This window comes from Narcine bancroftii, chromosome 3 (genome assembly GCF_036971445.1).
Source record: "Narcine bancroftii isolate sNarBan1 chromosome 3, sNarBan1.hap1, whole genome shotgun sequence".
Classification (NCBI taxonomy): Eukaryota; Metazoa; Chordata; class Chondrichthyes; order Torpediniformes; family Narcinidae; genus Narcine; species Narcine bancroftii.
Genome location: NC_091471.1, coordinates 188,702,434 through 188,720,525, shown reverse-complemented (window position 1 = coordinate 188,720,525; position 18,092 = coordinate 188,702,434). Strand labels below are relative to the sequence as shown.

The 18,092-nt window shown below is 43.0% G+C and overlaps 1 long non-coding RNA gene across 1 annotated transcript in view; it reads right to left on the bottom strand.

The window, feature by feature from the left end:
• LOC138756332 (uncharacterized) overlaps positions 1-16,259 on the bottom strand; it is a 48,296-nt gene extending 32,037 nt beyond the window's left edge. The window contains exon 1 of the long non-coding RNA XR_011352995.1: positions 15,998-16,259. This is a non-coding gene — a long non-coding RNA (uncharacterized lncRNA). The remainder of the gene's footprint in view (positions 1-15,997) is intronic.
• Between the last annotated feature and the right edge of the window lie 1,833 nt (positions 16,260-18,092).

The window sequence follows — 18,092 nt, the reverse complement described above, 5'->3', positions numbered from 1 at the left end:
TCTCTCAGATGCATTTCAGGTTTAATGAATCTATACTTGATTACTTTCCCTTTCCATGTGGCATTGGCCTCAATGGAGATCTCACTATGGCTACTTTCATCCCTAATGTGCCTTTGGCATTCTCTGTATTTGCTGCCTCAAGATAAATGGATATACACACACTTCCTCTGGGAGAATATGTACATACTGGGGCAACACTGCACCTCATAATTCTTTTGATGTCCTGGATATTTTCTTCAATAATAGATCAAGACTCTTTGATTATATCCATAACAATGCTGGTGTATTGCCATCCGTTTCTTTCTTAAACAACTTCTTCTGCTTTTCCCTTCCAGAGGAAAAATGGCAAAACTTTTCTGATTTTCCATGATCGCTTCATTTGATTACAGCTGGTGGTCTGGGTGAGCTCTCAAAACCAGCGGACCAGAGGGTTCCTCAGGTGGGGCCAGGGCACACTTTAGTGCACACATTGTTCCAGGACTTGTCACAACCCAACACTGCAGTTCTTAGAAGCACACAGTCCCTTAATCCAAAAGGCTCAAACCAATTGTTGTCCATGGTTGTAGGAACTCTAATCTAGATGATCACCTAATCTAGATAATTAGGCTCACCTATCTCCAATCACAATCCGATAGCTGGAGACTCCCTCCTGCGCAGCTGCCAAACACTGAAAAATACTCAAGGTATTGTTGTCTTACATTTTGCCCACAATCAACCTGCTGAAACAGAATCAGCAGGCATGCTTATATGATGACTACAATTAATAAGGAGCCTAATAATATATCATTGATTACTCCTTCAACAGGCGAACTGTAAATTCCCTTTAACGTACCCAACTCCACCTCTTTGCTGACCAATCATTGCCTTGCTACTTCAAAAGTAATATCTCAGACTTGTAAGTGATATAATGTTTGTAAGTCTTTCTATATTGCTGTTTAATAAGGCAAATTGTTAGGTTACAGCTCCAGCCATATATCCTTCATTGAAGGTAAACAACATCCATTTAACAGCAATGACTGTTTAGAGTCCCTCAAACTACAGGGGAATCACGTTGCTCTCCATTGCAGGCAAAATCTTCGCTAGGATTCTACTAAATAGAATAATACCTAGTGTCGCCGAGAATATTCTCCCAGAATCACAGTGCGGCTTTCGCGCAAACAGAGGAACCACTGACATGGTCTTTGCCCTCAGACAGCTCCAAGAAAAGTGCAGAGAACAAAACAAAGGACTCTACATCACCTTTGTTGACCTCACCAAAGCCTTCGACACCGTGAGCAGGAAAGGGCTTTGGCAAATACTAGAGCGCATCGGATGTCCCCCAAAGTTCCTCAACATGATTATCCAACTGCACGAAAACCAACAAGGTCGGGTCAGATACAGCAATGAGCTCTCTGAACCCTTCTCCATTAACAATGGCGTGAAGCAAGGCTGTGTTCTCGCACCAACCCTCTTTTCAATCTTCTTCAGCATGATGCTGAACCAAGCCATGAAAGACCCCAACAATGAAGACGCTGTTTACATCCGGTACCGCACGGATGGCAGTCTCTTCAATCTGAGGCGCCTGCAAGCTCACACCAAGACACAAGAGAAACTTGTCCGTGAACTACTCTTTGCAGATGATGCCGCTTTAGTTGCCCATTCAGAGCCAGCTCTTCAGCGCTTGACGTCCTGCTTTGCGGAAACTGCCAAAATGTTTGGCCTGGAAGTCAGCCTGAAGAAAACTGAGGTCCTCCATCAGCCAGCTCCCCACCATGACTAACAGCCCCCCCACATCTCCATCGGGCACACAAAACTCAAAACGGTCAACCAGTTTACCTATCTCGGCTGCACCATTTCATCAGATGCAAAGATCGACAATGAGATAGACAACAGACTCGCCAAGGCAAATAGCGCCTTTGGAAGACTACACAAAAGAGTCTGGAAAAACAACCAACTGAAAAACCTCACAAAGATAAGCGTATACAGAGCCGTTGTCATACCCACACTCCTGTTCGGCTCTGAATCATGGGTCCTCTACCGGCACCACCTACGGCTCCTAGAACGCTTCCACCAGCGTTGTCTCCGCTCCATCCTCAACATCCATTGGAGCGCTCACACCCCTAACGTCGAGGTACTCGAGATGGCAGAGGTCGACAGCATCGAGTCCACGCTGCTGAAGATCCAGCTGCGCTGGATGGGTCACGTCTCCAGAATGGAGGACCATCGCCTTCCCAAGATCGTATTATATGGCGAGCTCTCCACTGGCCACCGTGACAGAGGTGCACCAAAGAAAAGGTACAAGGACTGCCTAAAGAAATCTCTTGGTGCCTGCCACATTGACCACCGCCAGTGGGCTGATAACGCCTCAAACCGTGCATCTTGGCGCCTCACAGTTTGGCGGGCAGCAGCCTCCTTTGAAGAAGACCGCAGAGCCCACCTCACTGACAAAAGGCAAAGGAGGAAAAACCCAACACCCAACCCCAACCAACCAATTTTCCCTTGCAACCGCTGCAATCGTGTCTGCCTGTCCCGCATCGGACTGGTCAGCCACAAACGAGCCTGCAGCTGACGTGGACTTTTTACCCCCTCCATAAATCTTCGTCCGCGAAGCCAAGCCAAAGAACCCATAAAGTTGTGCAGGTTCGGTTATTGATTGCAGATTTTAAAAAAAACTATGGAGATAGGACAGGAACAGGGTGTTGAAGTAAAAGATCAGTTAAATGTCTGCAGACTCAAGTCCCTGAATGGTATGCTCCTGCCCCTATTTGTTACGCTCTTATACAAACATTGAAAATCATAATACACATCTCACATAGTTCTTAAAGCAGCATACACACTCAATATACTACCGTATTTATTCCACAAGGGCAGCACGGTTAACATAATGCTTAGCATGATACTATTAAAGCACCAGCAAGCTGGGTTGAATCTAGTGCTACTTTTTTTTAAAATTTTTTATTTTTCACACCATAAACCACATTGACCATGATACATACATTTTCCTTTTCAAATATATACAGTGTCATTTTCTCCACCCCCCCCTCCCTCCTCCCATCCCACCCTCCCTACCTCCCCCCCCATCCATTTAAAGTACAAAATCTAAGATACATTAAACCAGTCAAACAATGTTGTCATTCAATAAAAATAAACAAGAAATTCCACTGAGTCAATTCTTTTCATTTCCTTCTCCTTTCGTTAATTTAGGTAGTGAATGTCCCCAGTAGGTTTTCTCTATTGTGTTTCATGTAAGGCTCCCATATTTGTTCAAATATTTCAATATTATTTCTTAAACTATATGTTATTTTTTCTAATGGAATACATTTATTCATTTCTATATACCATTGTTGTATTTTCAAATTATCTTCCAATTTCCAGGTTGACATAATACATTTTTTTGCTACGGCTAGAGCTATCTTAACAAATCTTAACAAATCTTTTTTGTGCACCATCCAAATCAATTCCAAATTCTTTGTTTTTTATGTTACTTAGGAGGAAGATCTCTGGATTTTTTGGTATATTGTTTTCTGTAATTTTATTTAATATCTGGTTTAGATCTTCCCAAAATTTTTCTACTTTCTCACATGTCCAGATTGCATGAATTGTTGTTCCCATTTCTTTTTTACATCAAAAACATCTGTCAGATACTGTTGGGTCCCATTTATTTAACTTTTGAGGTGTAATGTATAGCCTGTGTATCCAGTTATATTGTATCATACGTAACCTCGTATTTATTGTATTTCTCATCGTTCCAGAACATAACTTCTCCCATGTTTCCTTTTTTATCTTTATATTTAAATCTTGTTCCCATTTTTGTTTAGTTTTACCATTTGTTTCCTCATTCTCCTTTTCTTGCAGTTTAATATACATATTTGTTATAAATCTTTTGATTAACATTGTATCTGTAATCACATATTCAAAGTTACTTCCCTCTGGTAACCTCAGACTGCTTCCTAATTTGTCCTTCAAGTAGGATCTCAATTGGTAATATGCCAGCACTGTATCTTGAGTTATATTATATTTATCTTTCATTTGTTCAAAGGATAATAATCTATTTCCTGAAAAACAATTTTCTATTCTTTTGATCCCTTTTTTTCTCCCATTCTCTAAAGGAAAGGTTATCTATTGTAAAAGGGAGTAACTTATTTTGCGTCAATATTAGTTTTGGTAATTGGTAATTTGTTTTATTCCTTTCTACATGAATCTTTTTTCCAAATATTGAGTAGATGATGTAATACTGGAGAACTCCTACGTTGTACCAATTTTTCATCCTATTTATATAATATGTGTTCAGGTATCTTTTCCCCATTTTATCTAGTTCTAATCTAGTCCAATCTGGCTTTTCCCTTGTTTGATAAAAATCTGATAGGTATCTTAATTGTGCGGCTAAAGAAGTTTTTAATGTACCCCTCATATCTGATGGGTCTTCTCTGAGTGCTCCAGTTTCCTCCCACTTTCCAAAAACATACTGGATTGTAGGTTACTTTGGCAGCACCAGTCTAAATGGCTGGAAATGACAGAGAGTGTCAGGACCCAGCTGGAAGGCCTTTAAAAAAAACCAAATGGAGCAGGACTTGGGTTACAGACATCTTGGGACCATTACTGAAAGTGGAGGAGGAGCATGGGACTTAAGAGAGCTGGGAATGTCAGGAGCTGAAGTGAGGTGGGTGAGTGCCTTTAAAAAGTGATTGAAGAGCAAGTTAAAGGGGAAACAGAACAGTGATTGGTGAGAGTAGTAATTAAGATAAGGGAAATGACAAATAAAAAGAGAGGTAGCTTAAGAGGAGTGGCCAATGTGTGAGTGGCTTAGAAGTGTGATGGAGAGGCTTTGGCTCATGACACTTCAGAGAGCAGAGGATGAGCTTGATTCTGGTAAGATCTTTGAATTTAGAAGAGTTAATGGACACAGCAGTGAGGCCAGTGGAATGCTCCAATTGCAGGATATTGGAAATCTGGGACAGCACAATTGTTCCAAGAGGTGTATCCAACTGAGTTAGGGAGCTGGCTGAACTCCAGATCATTTGAGAGGCAGAGGCTTCAGGGAGACAGTCACCCCCAAAACTCAGGAAACAGGTAACTGGGAGATTGTTAGGAGAGGGAAGGGGAATAGGCAGAGAGTGCAGAGCGCCACTGTGGCTGTTCCCCTTAACAACAAGTATACTGTTGGGAAGGACAAGCTGTGGTGGTCATATCTTGTGTGTAGAGATGGGTCTCTTGGCTCAGAAGGGAAGGGGGTAGAAGAGAAGAGCTATGGTAATTGGGGATTAATTGGTTAGGAGAGCAGATAGGAGGTTTTTTCAATGAGATTGAGGCTCATAGATGGAATGTTGCCTCCCAAGTACTAGGGTCAGGGATGTGCCTGATTGAGTTCACAGCATTCTGGAGGGGAAGGGTGATCAACCAGATGTTGTGGTCCATGTGGCAACCAATGGCATAGGTAGGAGTATGGAAAATTTCCTGGAGGAAATGTAGAGAGTTAGGAAAGAAGTTTAAAAAGTTGTACTTCAAGGGTGGTGCTCTCAGGATCACTGCCTGTGCCACATGCCAGAAAGGGAAGGAATAGGAAGTGGTGGAAGATGGGGCAGGGGCTCTGTGAGGAAGGCCATGCAGGGGACAAAACATAATTGTAGCCAGTTAGAAGGTTTGAAATTTATCTATTTCAACACTAGGAGTATTAGGAATAAAAGGGATGAATGGATCATGTATCAGTATGTGGAACTACGATGTTGTGGCCATTACAGAGACTTGGCAGGAGGAAGGGCAGGATTAGCAGATGCAAGCACTGGGTTTGTATTTTAAAAGGAATAGGATAGGAGGTAGTGGGGGGGGGGTGGATTGGCAAGCAGAGGCAGGGCATAATTAGCAACACAGTCATTCTAACACTCTCCCCCCCCCCCCCCCCCCACTGTTGGCGACGCTACACTACACAATATTCCCGGATACTCATCTGTTGTTCCCTTGCTGCCATTGAAACCTTCCCAGTCATGGGTCGGACCAGGAAGGAGAGTCCCTAGACCACATCAGGGTGCACAAAACTTTCTGTACAGTTTGTTTTACGCCCATTCACTTCGATCTGCATCATTGAGTTCAAGATCGGGTGAGGACTAGATTGATTCAGTGTCACTGAAGCTAAGACTGGCGCTTCTTCATCGTCATCATTGGTGGGGAGCCCCGCCAAAGATGGCGACCTCTATGTTGACCACGCAGCATCAAATGACGAAAGTGGAAGTGGAGTCGTGGCGGTCCGATGTGATGTCACTGGAGAGGTAGGCCGAAGTGCTGAGGTTGGGAGTGGTGGCTGGTAAGATGGCGCTCCCTCACTGCACACACGGTCAGTGCCGGAAGCTCTTCAGGGACACACGCCGCACTGCTTGTGGACTGCGGTCAGGACCTGGAGACCTTTTAGTAATGGCTCTTCTTCCCACAGTCCGAGCACGTTGCTCCTTTCGTGGGGCAGAGGCACCTCACGTGCCTGGCCTCCCCAATAAAAGTTGTACCTTGATGATGCAGATGGCATTATTGCAGCCACAGTCGGGCAGCTAACATCCGACACTGAGTCCCAGACCAATGGCCCTCGTGGTGGAACGTACACAGTTGGCCCACTTCTGCCCGCGATTGACACCGCATGGCGCTGGGCCGAGTCCAGAGTTCTGATCACGTCAATAGCCTTTTTGAGCGGGAGCAGGTCCTCCTCAAGGAGTCTCTGCTGCATGTAGTCTGACTTCCACCCCGACATGCAGGTGTCTCTGATCAGCTCTTCCATGCACTGGGTCAGCGATATTGTGCCCGTGGGATCCCCCAAACAGTTTTTTCCCCAGAGTGACCAGGGACTGGACAAACTCTTCAGTGGACTCACCAGGCTGTTGTTTCCAGGATGCCAGCAGGTAACGGGAGTAAACCACGTTTACCTTTGGCTTATACAGCGCCTGCAGCTCAGCCATCGCCTCGTTGTAGGTTGCGCTGCCTTGGATGGTCAGATAGGCCTTCTGGCCGACTCATACCTGAAGGATCTTGAGCTTCTTTTCGTCCGAGTTGACTACCTCTGCAGCGGCGTCGAGGAAGTTGTTAAAACAGTTCACCTACTTCTCGAAGAGCACTGATGCACCTGGGACTTGGGGGCCTACTTCCAGCTGTTCGGGGCGCAGCAATTTCTCCATAATCAGAGAGTTCCAAAATTCTAGCTCAATAAATGGTTAGGCGCTATCGGTAGCCCCAATAATGACGTAGACAGAAGACTGAGGGGACCGATAAGCTTTATTGAGCTAGAGACTGCTAGCCCGGGTCCAGGTTAGGGAAGGAGAGGGGACTCGATCTTTATGGCCTGGGGTCACATGGACTGGACTAAAGGAGAAACTAAGGCAGGAGGGCGGGCCAGCCAGTGCATACAATCATATCACCACATGGGACTGAATTTGTCAGGTGTGGTCAAGAAGGATTCCTGACACATGTGGACCAGCCAACAAGAGGAGAGACCATACTGGATCTAGTTTTGGGTAATTAATCCAGTCAGGTACAGGCCTCAGTGGGGGAGCATTTTGGTGAGAGTGACTAGAACTCTCTTGGGTTCAGCAGAGCTATGGAAAAGGATAAAAACAGTCAAACTGCGAAAGTGTTTAACTGAGGAAGGGCTAATTATGAAGGGATGAGGAAGGAACTGTGAGAATAAGTTGGAAACAGATGTTTTAAGAGTGAAAGCACAGAAGTAATGTGGAGGAAGTTTAGGGATCACTTGTGCTGGGTTCAGGGTAAGTTTGTCCCATGGGATAAGGAAAAGATAGTAGGAAAAGGGAACAGTTGCTGACAAAACAGCAACTAGTCAGAAAGAAGATATATTAGATATAGGAAGCAGGAAATTTGAAGGGCTCATGAGAAATATACTGTAGTCACTTTCACTTTGGCTTGGCTTCGCGGACGAAGATTTATGGAGGTGGTAAAAGTCCACGTCAGCTGCAGGCTCGATTGTGGCTGACAAGTCCGATGTGGGACAGGCAGACATGGTTGCAGTGGTTGCAGGGGAAAATTGGTTGGTTGGGGTTGGGTGTTGGGTTTTTCCTCCTTTGCCTTTTGTCAGTGAGGTGGGCTCTGCGGTCTTCTTCAAAGGAGGTTGCTGCCCGCCGAACTGTGAGGCGCCAAGATGCACGGTTTGAGGCGATATCAGTCCACTGGCGGTGGTCAATGTGGCAGGCACCAAGAGATTTCTTTAGGCAGTCCTTGTACCTCTTCTTTGGTGCACCTCTGTCATGGTGGCCAGTGGAGAGCTCGCCATATAACACGATCTTGGGAAGGCGATGGTCCTCCATTCTGGAGACGTGACCCACCCAGCGCAGCTGGATCTTCAGCAGCGTGGACTCGATGCTGTCGGCCTCTGCCATCTCGAGTACTTCGATGTTAGGGATGAAGTCGCTCCAATGAATTTTGAGGATGGAGCGGAGACAACGCTGGTGGAAGCGTTCTAGGAGCTGTAGGTGATGCCGGTAGTGGACCCATGATTCAGAGCCGAACAGGAGTGTGGGTATGACAACGGCTCTGTATACGCTTATCTTTGTGAGGTTTTTCAGTTGGTTGTTTTTCCAGACTCTTTTGTGTAGTCTTCCAAAGGCGCTATTTGCCTTGACGAGTCTGTTCTCTATCTCGTTGTCGATCCTTGCATCTGATGAAATGGTGCAGCTGAGATAGGTAAATTCTACATCACCTTTGTTGACCTCACCAAAGCCTTCGACACCGTGAGGAGGAAAGGGCTTTGGCAAATACTAGAGCGCATCGGATGCCCCCCAAAGTTCCTCAACATGGTATCCAACTGCACGAAAACCAACAAGGTCGGGTCAGATACAGCAATGAGCTCTCTGAACCCTTCTCCATTAACAATAGCGTGAAGCAAGGCTGTGTTCTCGCACCAACCCTCTTTTCAATCTTCTCCAGCATGATGCTGAACCAAGCCATGAAAGACCTCAACAATGAAGGCGCTGTTTACATTCGATACCGCACGGATGGCAGCCTCTTCAATCTGAGGCGCCTGCAAGCTCACACCAAGACACAAGAGAAACTTGTCCGTGAACTACTCTTTGCAGACGATGCCACTTTAGTTGCCCATTCAGAGCCAGCTCTTCAGCGCTTGATGTCCTGTTTTGCGGAAACTGCCAAAATGTTTGGCCTGGAAGTCAGCCTGAAGAAAACAGAGGTCCTCCATCAGCCAGCTCCCACCATGACTACCAGCCCCCCCACATCTCCATCAGGCACACAAAACTCAAAACGGTCAACCAGTTTACCTATCTCGACTGTAGTCAGAAACGTCCTTGAAAAAGGACTTGGAAGAACTTGAAGGGGACATGAGAAGGCCTTGGAGTGTAGAATTAAGATGAACTCTATGGTGTTCTATGCATATGTGAAGAACAGAAGGGTGACGAGAATGAAGGATAAAGGAGGAAACGTGTGCCTGGAGGCAAAGGAGGTTGGGGAGGTTCTAAATGAATACTTCTCTTCAGTATTCACAAGAGAAAAGGACCTTGATCAGGGTGAGATAGTAATAGGACAGGCCTGTGTGCTGGACAGTTTGGAGATTAAGGAAGAGAAAATGTTGGATATTCTTTTAAAAAAAAAACAAACAAACATTAAGATTGATGAGCCTGGGGCTGGACATGTTTCAGGTTGAGGTGAGAAATGAGAAAAGAGATAGCTGGGGCAGTAGTTATGATCTTTGAATCCTCTGGGTGCAGGGGAGGTGCCAAAGGATTGGAGAATGGCAAATGTAGTCCCCTTGCTTTTTAAAAGAAACCAAAAAGTTTATAGTCCAGTGAGTTTGTGTCAGTGGTGTGCAAACTATTGGAAAGGATTCTTAAGTATAGGATCTGAGCATTTGGAGAAGTACAGTCTACTTGAGAATAGTCAGCATGGCTTTGTGAAGGGAAGGTCATGCATCACGAGCCTAATTGAGATTTTGAGGAGGTAACAAAAGAAATTGAGGGTAGGGTGATAAATGTGGTCTACAGGGATTTTAGAAAGGTTTTTCACAATGTTTCCTATTGGAGACTCATCCAGATAATCATAAGGCATTGGATCAGTGGAATTTTGGCTGTGTGGATTTTAAAAAATTCTTGTAGGAAGAAATAGTAGTGTGTATATTTGGATGAAGAAGCAGAAGGATGGGTCAGTAAGTTTGTGGATGACGCAAGTTGTAAGAGTTGTGGATGGAGCTGAGTTTCTGAAGTTTACAAGACAGTATAGACAGGATCTAGAGATAGGTAGATAAGTGGCAGATGGAGTTCAATCGAGATGTGTGTGAGGTAATACATTTTGGAAGGCTGAATACAGGGTTAATGGCCATTTACTTAAATAAGAGTGTGATTCAAACCCATATAGCCCTCAAGTTACCACACAGGATAGTTAAGAGGGCCTATGGGATGATGGGCTTCATTTATAGGGGAATTTATTTTAGGATTAAAGAGGTCATGTTGAAACTCTACAAATCTCTGGTATGACAACACTTGGAGTATTGTGTTCAGTTCTAGTCACCTCATTATAGGAAGGATGTGGAAGCTATGGAGAGGGTGCAGAAGAGATTTACCAGGATGTTATCTGGATTGGAAAACAAGCCTTATGAGGCAAGGTTAGCATAGCTAAGGCTGTTTTCTTTGGAGTGTAGAAAGATGAGGGGAGATTTAATAGAGCTCTACAAGATTGAGAGGCATAGATAGGGTGGACAGCCAGTGCCTGTTTACTAGGGTAGGAATAACAAACACCAGAGATGTGTTCAAAGTGAAGGGAGGGAAGTTCAGGGGTAACATCAGGTGGTAAGTTTTTTAAATGTGCAGAGAATTGAGGATGCCTGGAATGTCTTGCCAGGGATAATGGTGGAGGCTGAAATATTTCTGGCATTTAAAAGACTCTTAGACAGGCACATGAATGGAGAAAAGTGGAGGGTTACAGGGTAGGGAGGGTTCAGGACATTTTTAGGAATATGGGTTGGCACAACATTGAACGGCCTGTACTATGTTCAATGAATTGGCTTCTTCCAAGCTGTAAATAACATTTACATTTGTATTTTTTTAAAATAAAATTTAAAATTGCAGGGATATTTTCTTTGCACAATCATTTAATAAAGATTAAACAGGATAGTCTGCAAATGTTGTGATTGTAGAGAAAAATACAAAGAGTAAAAAAGAAATTAATAGAATTGGTTTCCATATTCATTAATGATCTCCTCCCTCCTCAGACTTTATACCCTCGATGGAACTAATGTGTAATGCCTGAATTCTTTATGATGCAGAATGATGTGCAAGCATGACAAAAAACCCCAAGTAGGAAACAGCCACAATGTAATGCAAGCAACATGTGACTGAAAACCGTGACTGATTCACTCGCAATTCCCTTCAGCCACTATATTAACAAAATAATCAAAATCTATTTTTTTTAAGTACTGTAAATAGCTACGTAAAAATACATTGTAATAGACATTCTAATGCATTCCAATAGTCAACCTATTCAAAGGCAGTCAACCTTGAAGAAATTCACTTATCCATAATTTTGCCATGTTGGCCATATGGATATCTGCTGATCAACGGTGCTGATAAACAATCTGCTAAATTTTTGCCACACTGTATAACCATCTGGTTTTGCTTAGCTTTTCTAGCCAATTATTATGGATATTTTATAAATCTAATTTATCATTCATTGAATTGTGCAGATTTGCAATGCGACTAATTCAGAAGTAACAAAAAGATAAAATAATAAACAACTGAGTATGGTAAAAGTTTATGGCTAGCTTCATTTCCCCCCACCCCACCCCACCCCCAACCATTCAAATTCATAAACAGCATTGTGCGACAAGGGAGGTTTGGAGGCCAAGCTGATGCTGACTTTGGGTCTGCTGTGATTTGGGTGATATTTTACTTCAATACCATTTCCCTGTCTTATCTCCTTATCCCTATCGGTTTTTAAAATGCAATCAATAACTGAACCTACACAACTTTCTGGGTTAGGGAATTCCTATCAGTCATTGCTTTTAAATGGGTATTTAATTAATGATGGATATCTTGTTCCGATTTCAAAAGTGATGACTTGCCATATTAAACAGCAATTGGACATCAATTGTCATGGGTCCATAAGAAACTTGGGCTTTGAATTAAAAAGATGTTTACATGGTCATGCTGTCCAGACCAGGAAGTTAATTATCAGACCTAATTTTGAGTCAAAGATATGTAGGAGTGTGAGCGGACTTGAAAATGTCCATAGCAAGAATGATACTACAGCAAGCATCTCAATTTTTTTTTAAGTATGTGAACCATGGCTACTAGAGCTCCTGAGGAATCCAAGGAAGAACAGAGTCTCGATCAAGGGTCCCGAAGCAAAGCATTGATTATTTCTGCCCATGGATGTAACCTGACCTGCTGAATCCCTCCAGCTGAATCTTTGCTAATTCATTGCTCACTGCCATCCTGTTTCTGGAAGAAAGTTTTAGCAGATGTAGTAATAAGGAGTTGTTAATCCAATGAGAGTACAGCTCAGAGTAGTTTTAAACAACATGTTGGAACATACATGGGTGAGACATAAGCCGCTTTCTGGTGGAATAGCTGGGAGAATGCAGCTCTGAGCTGGCTGGGGGTGTGTGCAAAGCGACATTCAGGTGGCAGTGTTGAAGGTGCTGTTCTGGCACCTGAAAGGTCCAAAGGGGGAGAGGCGCTGTGGAGCAAATGCCGGCTCCTGTTAACCGTGGTCATAGTTCCGTCCACTTTCAGGTGCCTTGGGGGAAGCGCTAGGAAGCGGAGAATACACCTACCCAAGGAGGGTTGGGTAAGTACTCCTCAGGTCAGGGTTCTTTGCTTTCAGGAGGCCTCCCAACAGCTGCATTCAGGTATTTTAGATGGCTTTACGCTGGGCTATTCTGGACACCTGAAAGTGGCTATAGGAACATGGCAGGGTGAAATCCTGGAGCTTCCTATGGTAGCATTAGGCAATAGTAAGGAACCTTAATTTTAGAGCCTAGGATGATGACATTGCTACTGACTCTGCTTTGGAACATTATGCTTGGATGCCTATACCTATCTTAAATTGTTTTACTAAATAGTGAATAATATGTACAAACTATTTCCTTTGCAATGATTTACTAGAGATAAGTTGAGTTGTTTATTGACATGCATAACAATTAAGTGAAATGCTTTATTTCTTGCACAATCCTGGCAAGTCAACTCGTACTGAAGTAACAATACATAAGCTGATAATGATAGTTTATTGTCATATACATTCTTACTTGCTGTAGATGTACAGGCACTGTAGATGTACAGGCACTGTATGAAAAAACACAAAAGTTCAGGTGAAATTAAATTGAAAAGAGAAAGAAATACAAAAGATAGATGGATAATAAATTACCATCTAGTTTGGTGTACAAGTTGACCCTTGAAACCCTCAAAAGGTATTCAAAACTCAGGGGTAGTCTTGTACGTCAGAAACAAAAATCAGATCTTAAATTCAACTAAAAAAAACAACCGCTCACATAGATTCAGCATATAAGATGACCTTGGTAGCACCTCCCCTCTTCCGACGCCACCATAACCCACCCAAATATTTTAGAATTATAGAGCCAGAGGTCCCCACTCCTGCCTGGGAACCAGTGCCCCCAAGGCCGACACATAGCAGTGGTTCCTGCACCAAGCACACTTGGGCAGCGAGGTGACTTCTTCGATGTTCCTGATGTTGAGAATGGAATCGCTGTCACTAACTCCAGTTGCAGATGATCTGAAGAATTGGACCCAGCACTGTTTGCCATCTTCCTGGCCAGAAGCAAAGGCACTTAAACAATTTTTTAAAAACTTGCTTGCTTTATTTACAGATTTGTTACTTGGCGATTGGGGTGTTGTAAAAATTTTGATTGTTGCTGGAGACCTGATATGATAAAACCATGAAAATGAGACTGAAAATGGGGGCCTATCTTATCTGAAGATCTAATTATATTCCAAAATCAATGGCAATACTCCAGGTGCTTCCAACTTCAGCCTATATGATTCATTGGTCTTCCTCCACTTCCCCATCTGTCCATCATTTTTTACCCCTCCCTGGTTCATGAAGCTCTGCCCAACCTCTCCCACCCAGTCCTCATTTAACCAATTCCCCTTCTGCATTCAGTCTTAATGAAGGGCTCAGACCTGAAGACCATTCTTTTTCTCCCACTGATGCAGCCCCACCTGCTGAGTTCCTCAAGCAGACGGTATTTTGCTCCAGATTCCTGCATCTGCAGGGATGTGGTGGTGTGGGCTGAGGCACCAAATTCAGAGTTCAAGGACTTGATATCAAAATGCAAATTTTACATATGGCCAAGGGTAAACATAAAACCAGAGACAGAATGCCTGCCTGCAAATGGATTTCTCTAGCATGCAAGGTAATTAAACTACAAATACCTAGAACTATGAAGGATTATAACAAAAATATCTGTAACCTCCTGATGTACAGGCATGGATTAAAGAAGCTATCTAGCTAGAGATTCAAATGTACTTTTAAACCAAGTAAATCATGATGTCTTCAAAGGTGTGCATCACAACTAAACCACCTCGCTTCACCATTGGTCTTCCAGTTCTGCCCATGGATCAATTCAGACATGTCCAGCTTTTTATACTCCTGTGGCTAGAGGCTGATCCAGGTATTGCGTCATGTGACATCAGATGAGGGCATGACCAATTGGAAGGGGAATTAGTTCATGGGCAGGTCTGACTTTGAGTGACCCGAGACTCATTATCTATGAACAGTGGGGCCCTTCTTGACCAACCATTGAAGTGACCCTCTGCATTACAATTGTAGTCAGGCAAAATGTACAGGGGTTATAGTGTGACAAAGACAGTGGGCAGGATATAGAGAATAGTAAAGTTAAAACTGTGCAGAAGCATCATCTTTTACTAATGTGGGGTCCATTTAAGATTTTGATAATAGCTGGAAGAAAACTGTCCTGGAAGTTTTCCAGCTAGGCTTCTTCAGCTTAATGGAATGGAGTAGAAGAGAGTGTGATCAGGGTGGGATGGGTCTTGTAATGTATTGACACCTTTTCTGACTCAGCCAGAGGTATGGATAGAGTTGATGGAGCAGAAGTATGTTGATGTAATGGCCTGAGCTATGTTCCAGCTCTGTAAATAATAAGATACCTTGGGCATGTGCTGAATTTCCTAATGTATCTGAGCGAGTAGAGTCATTCATGCACTTTGCTGCTTGTTCCATCAGTGTGGTTGGACCAGGGCAGGTTTTTGGCAATATTTACTCCAAAGAACAAAGTTTTCTACGTGCTGAATTTCCTAATGTATCTGAGCGAGTAGAGTCATTCATGCACTTTGCTGCTTGTTCCGTCAGTGTGGTTGGACCAGGGCAGGTTGTTGGCAATATTTACTCCAAAGAACAAAGTTTTCTACCATCTCCAATTCAGCACTGCTGATGTATACAGGAATATGAGCTTCGCATCCCACACCAAGCCCCCTCATCACCTCCCTGGATCTTGAAGTCCAGCTCCTTGGAATTGTTGTCACCTGACATGGGTGGACGTAATTATCAACACATGTACTTATTTGATAAAAGGTTCCATTCAGATACCAATAATCAAAACTGGTATGGATGCACATTAGGTAAATATCTAATCATTTGTCACCTTTTCTGTTCCCATTAGCAGCAACTAATAATTCTAATCAGCGGAGAGGAAATGGAAGCATCTTGTTTCACAGACAGGGATCTGGATATCCCAGCCAGGAACAAAGGGAAGTGAATCCTTTTTATTGAGGAACCAGGATATCATCCAGAGCAACAGCTAGATGCCCCAGAAGTGGGGACACAGCTGATGTTCATCAGTTAAATGTCCCAAAATGGTGAGTAATGCAACAGAGTTTTTATCATCTCCCCAATTATGTTCAAGTTCATTATCCTCGAACTATACATGTGCAACAGGATAAAATAGCAGTTTTCCAGATTTCGGCGTGCACACATACATATTAAATCACATATATACATTCAGATCTCATTTAAAATAAATATAGATAAATATTTTGGAATTATTTACTCAGTTACAGATGCTCATCAATCTCACAGTCTGCAGGAAGAAGTTGTTTCCCAGCCAGACAGTCAGATTTTAATTCTTCTGTTCCTCCTTGATGGTCATGGGTATTATGTGATGGAAGAAAAGCATCCTCAATAATTCTTTGAGCACTATTTAAGCAACACTCCTGGGAAACATCATCAAAAGATGAAAGGGAGACCCCAGTGATCTTCTCGGCCTCTTTTCTTTTACTCTGTATTGATTATGTTTGATGCTTTGCAGCTACCGTACCTCACAATGATGCAGCCAGACAGGACACAATCTCAATTGTGCTCCTGTAAAATGTTGTCATCATGTGACCGGTAGCCTTGCACTCCTGAACATCCTTAGGTGGTATTGGTGCTGCTGCACCACCTTGATTAATGAAGAGATGTTGTGGATCCAGGGTAGGTCATCTATTATATGCACACCTAGGAACTTTGCTCTCCACAGCGTGACCATTGCTGTGTAATGGAGAGTGTTTGACCTTTGTCTGCCTGAAGTCTACAATCATCTCTTCTGTCTTGTCCATGTTGGAGCTCATGTTGTTGTTGCACCATTTTATGAGTCTCCTAACATCCTCTCTGTAAACCAGCATCATCCTCAAACTGTCTCTTCTTCATAAGCTGGGCACTCTGTCGGGCACTAGCCCTCCCACATTCAATCAGAGCCAAATAGAGGAGCACACATTTATTGATTTAGTCAACCAATTTTGTGGATCTAATTCTTTGAGGCTTTTGTTGTACATTGCAATACAACATGTACATCCAGTTGTCCATACAGTCAAGAACCAGCACAAGGCAACGTTCAGGGAAAGGATCATAGAATCAAAATTAAAGAGCTTTATGTTATGACATGCAAGTTTTATTTTATCCTTGAAACTGAAGAAGCATTTTTGGTGAAAGTTGGAAATCCACGTGCAACATTCCTCGTGTTGCGGGAGGTGGTGATTCACATTCCTAAAAAAAAATCCATATCACAATTTTCCATAATGTGAATCCTCGCCATCTACTAATGCATTTCTCAAGAAATTCAAATTGACAAAAAAGAATAAATGTTGATACAAAAATTCTGAGATGTATTTTTTTTAAATTCTGTACCTCAAATTCTTTTTGATGGTGATTTAAGAATTCTGTAAGGGTGAATTTCCATTACTTGAACTTGCAATGACACGAAGAAGTTGTGTGGAGTAATGACTGCCCCTGCTCACTTGAGATGAATAATGTTGTGGTTCCTTCCTTTTTGTTTCATGGAAGGAGATCACAAATCATTCAGACAAAGCAGTTAAGATTTTGTATTCACCATAATTTAACATATCTCTGTTTTTTAGACCCATGGCTCCTGAGTGTCCATTGAGGTAATGGGGTGGGTGGGGGGGTGGGGGAGGTGATGGGGGAAGAGGAGGTGGTGAAGGTAGCACAACACTGTCTCCTTTTGTATGTGATGCATATTAAGCACACTTCACAACACATACAAATATAATAACTCAGATCTTTACCTCAATCTCTGACCAAAAAAAAATCAGGCTTAAGTCATTGGTGGTCATCATGCAGTGGCTTGCACATTATCCGCTAAATGTTTTCATTAATATAAATTCAACACTCAGAGCTACAGAGAATGAGAACTGAGAATCTTAATTCAATCTCAGAATCATTGAGCCACTGTGCCATAATCTAAAGATTAATTTCTTCCAAGAATATTCAGGTGATATTGGAAGTCTTATCTTCACCTTTGAGAGTCCATTATCAGACCCCTTGCTTAATAGATAGAACCCATTATCATGAGGAGAATTATCTGAATGAGGAGAGAATACAGTGAAAAGGGTCTAGAATCTGGTTTATTCCGAGCTGCCATCAAACTAGAGCACATTGATTGATGCAGTAATTCAAGCTTTTCCTTATAAGCGTTCTTTGAGGCCTACCATGATAGGCCAGACAGAGTGGTATGATATCCATGAACAGACATCTTATAGTGGGTGGTAAGGTTGGCTTAGCGGTTAGCATAGCGTCTTTACAGTGCCACTGATCAGGACTGGACCTGGATTCGAATCCTGCACCACTTGACAGGAGCTTGTACATTC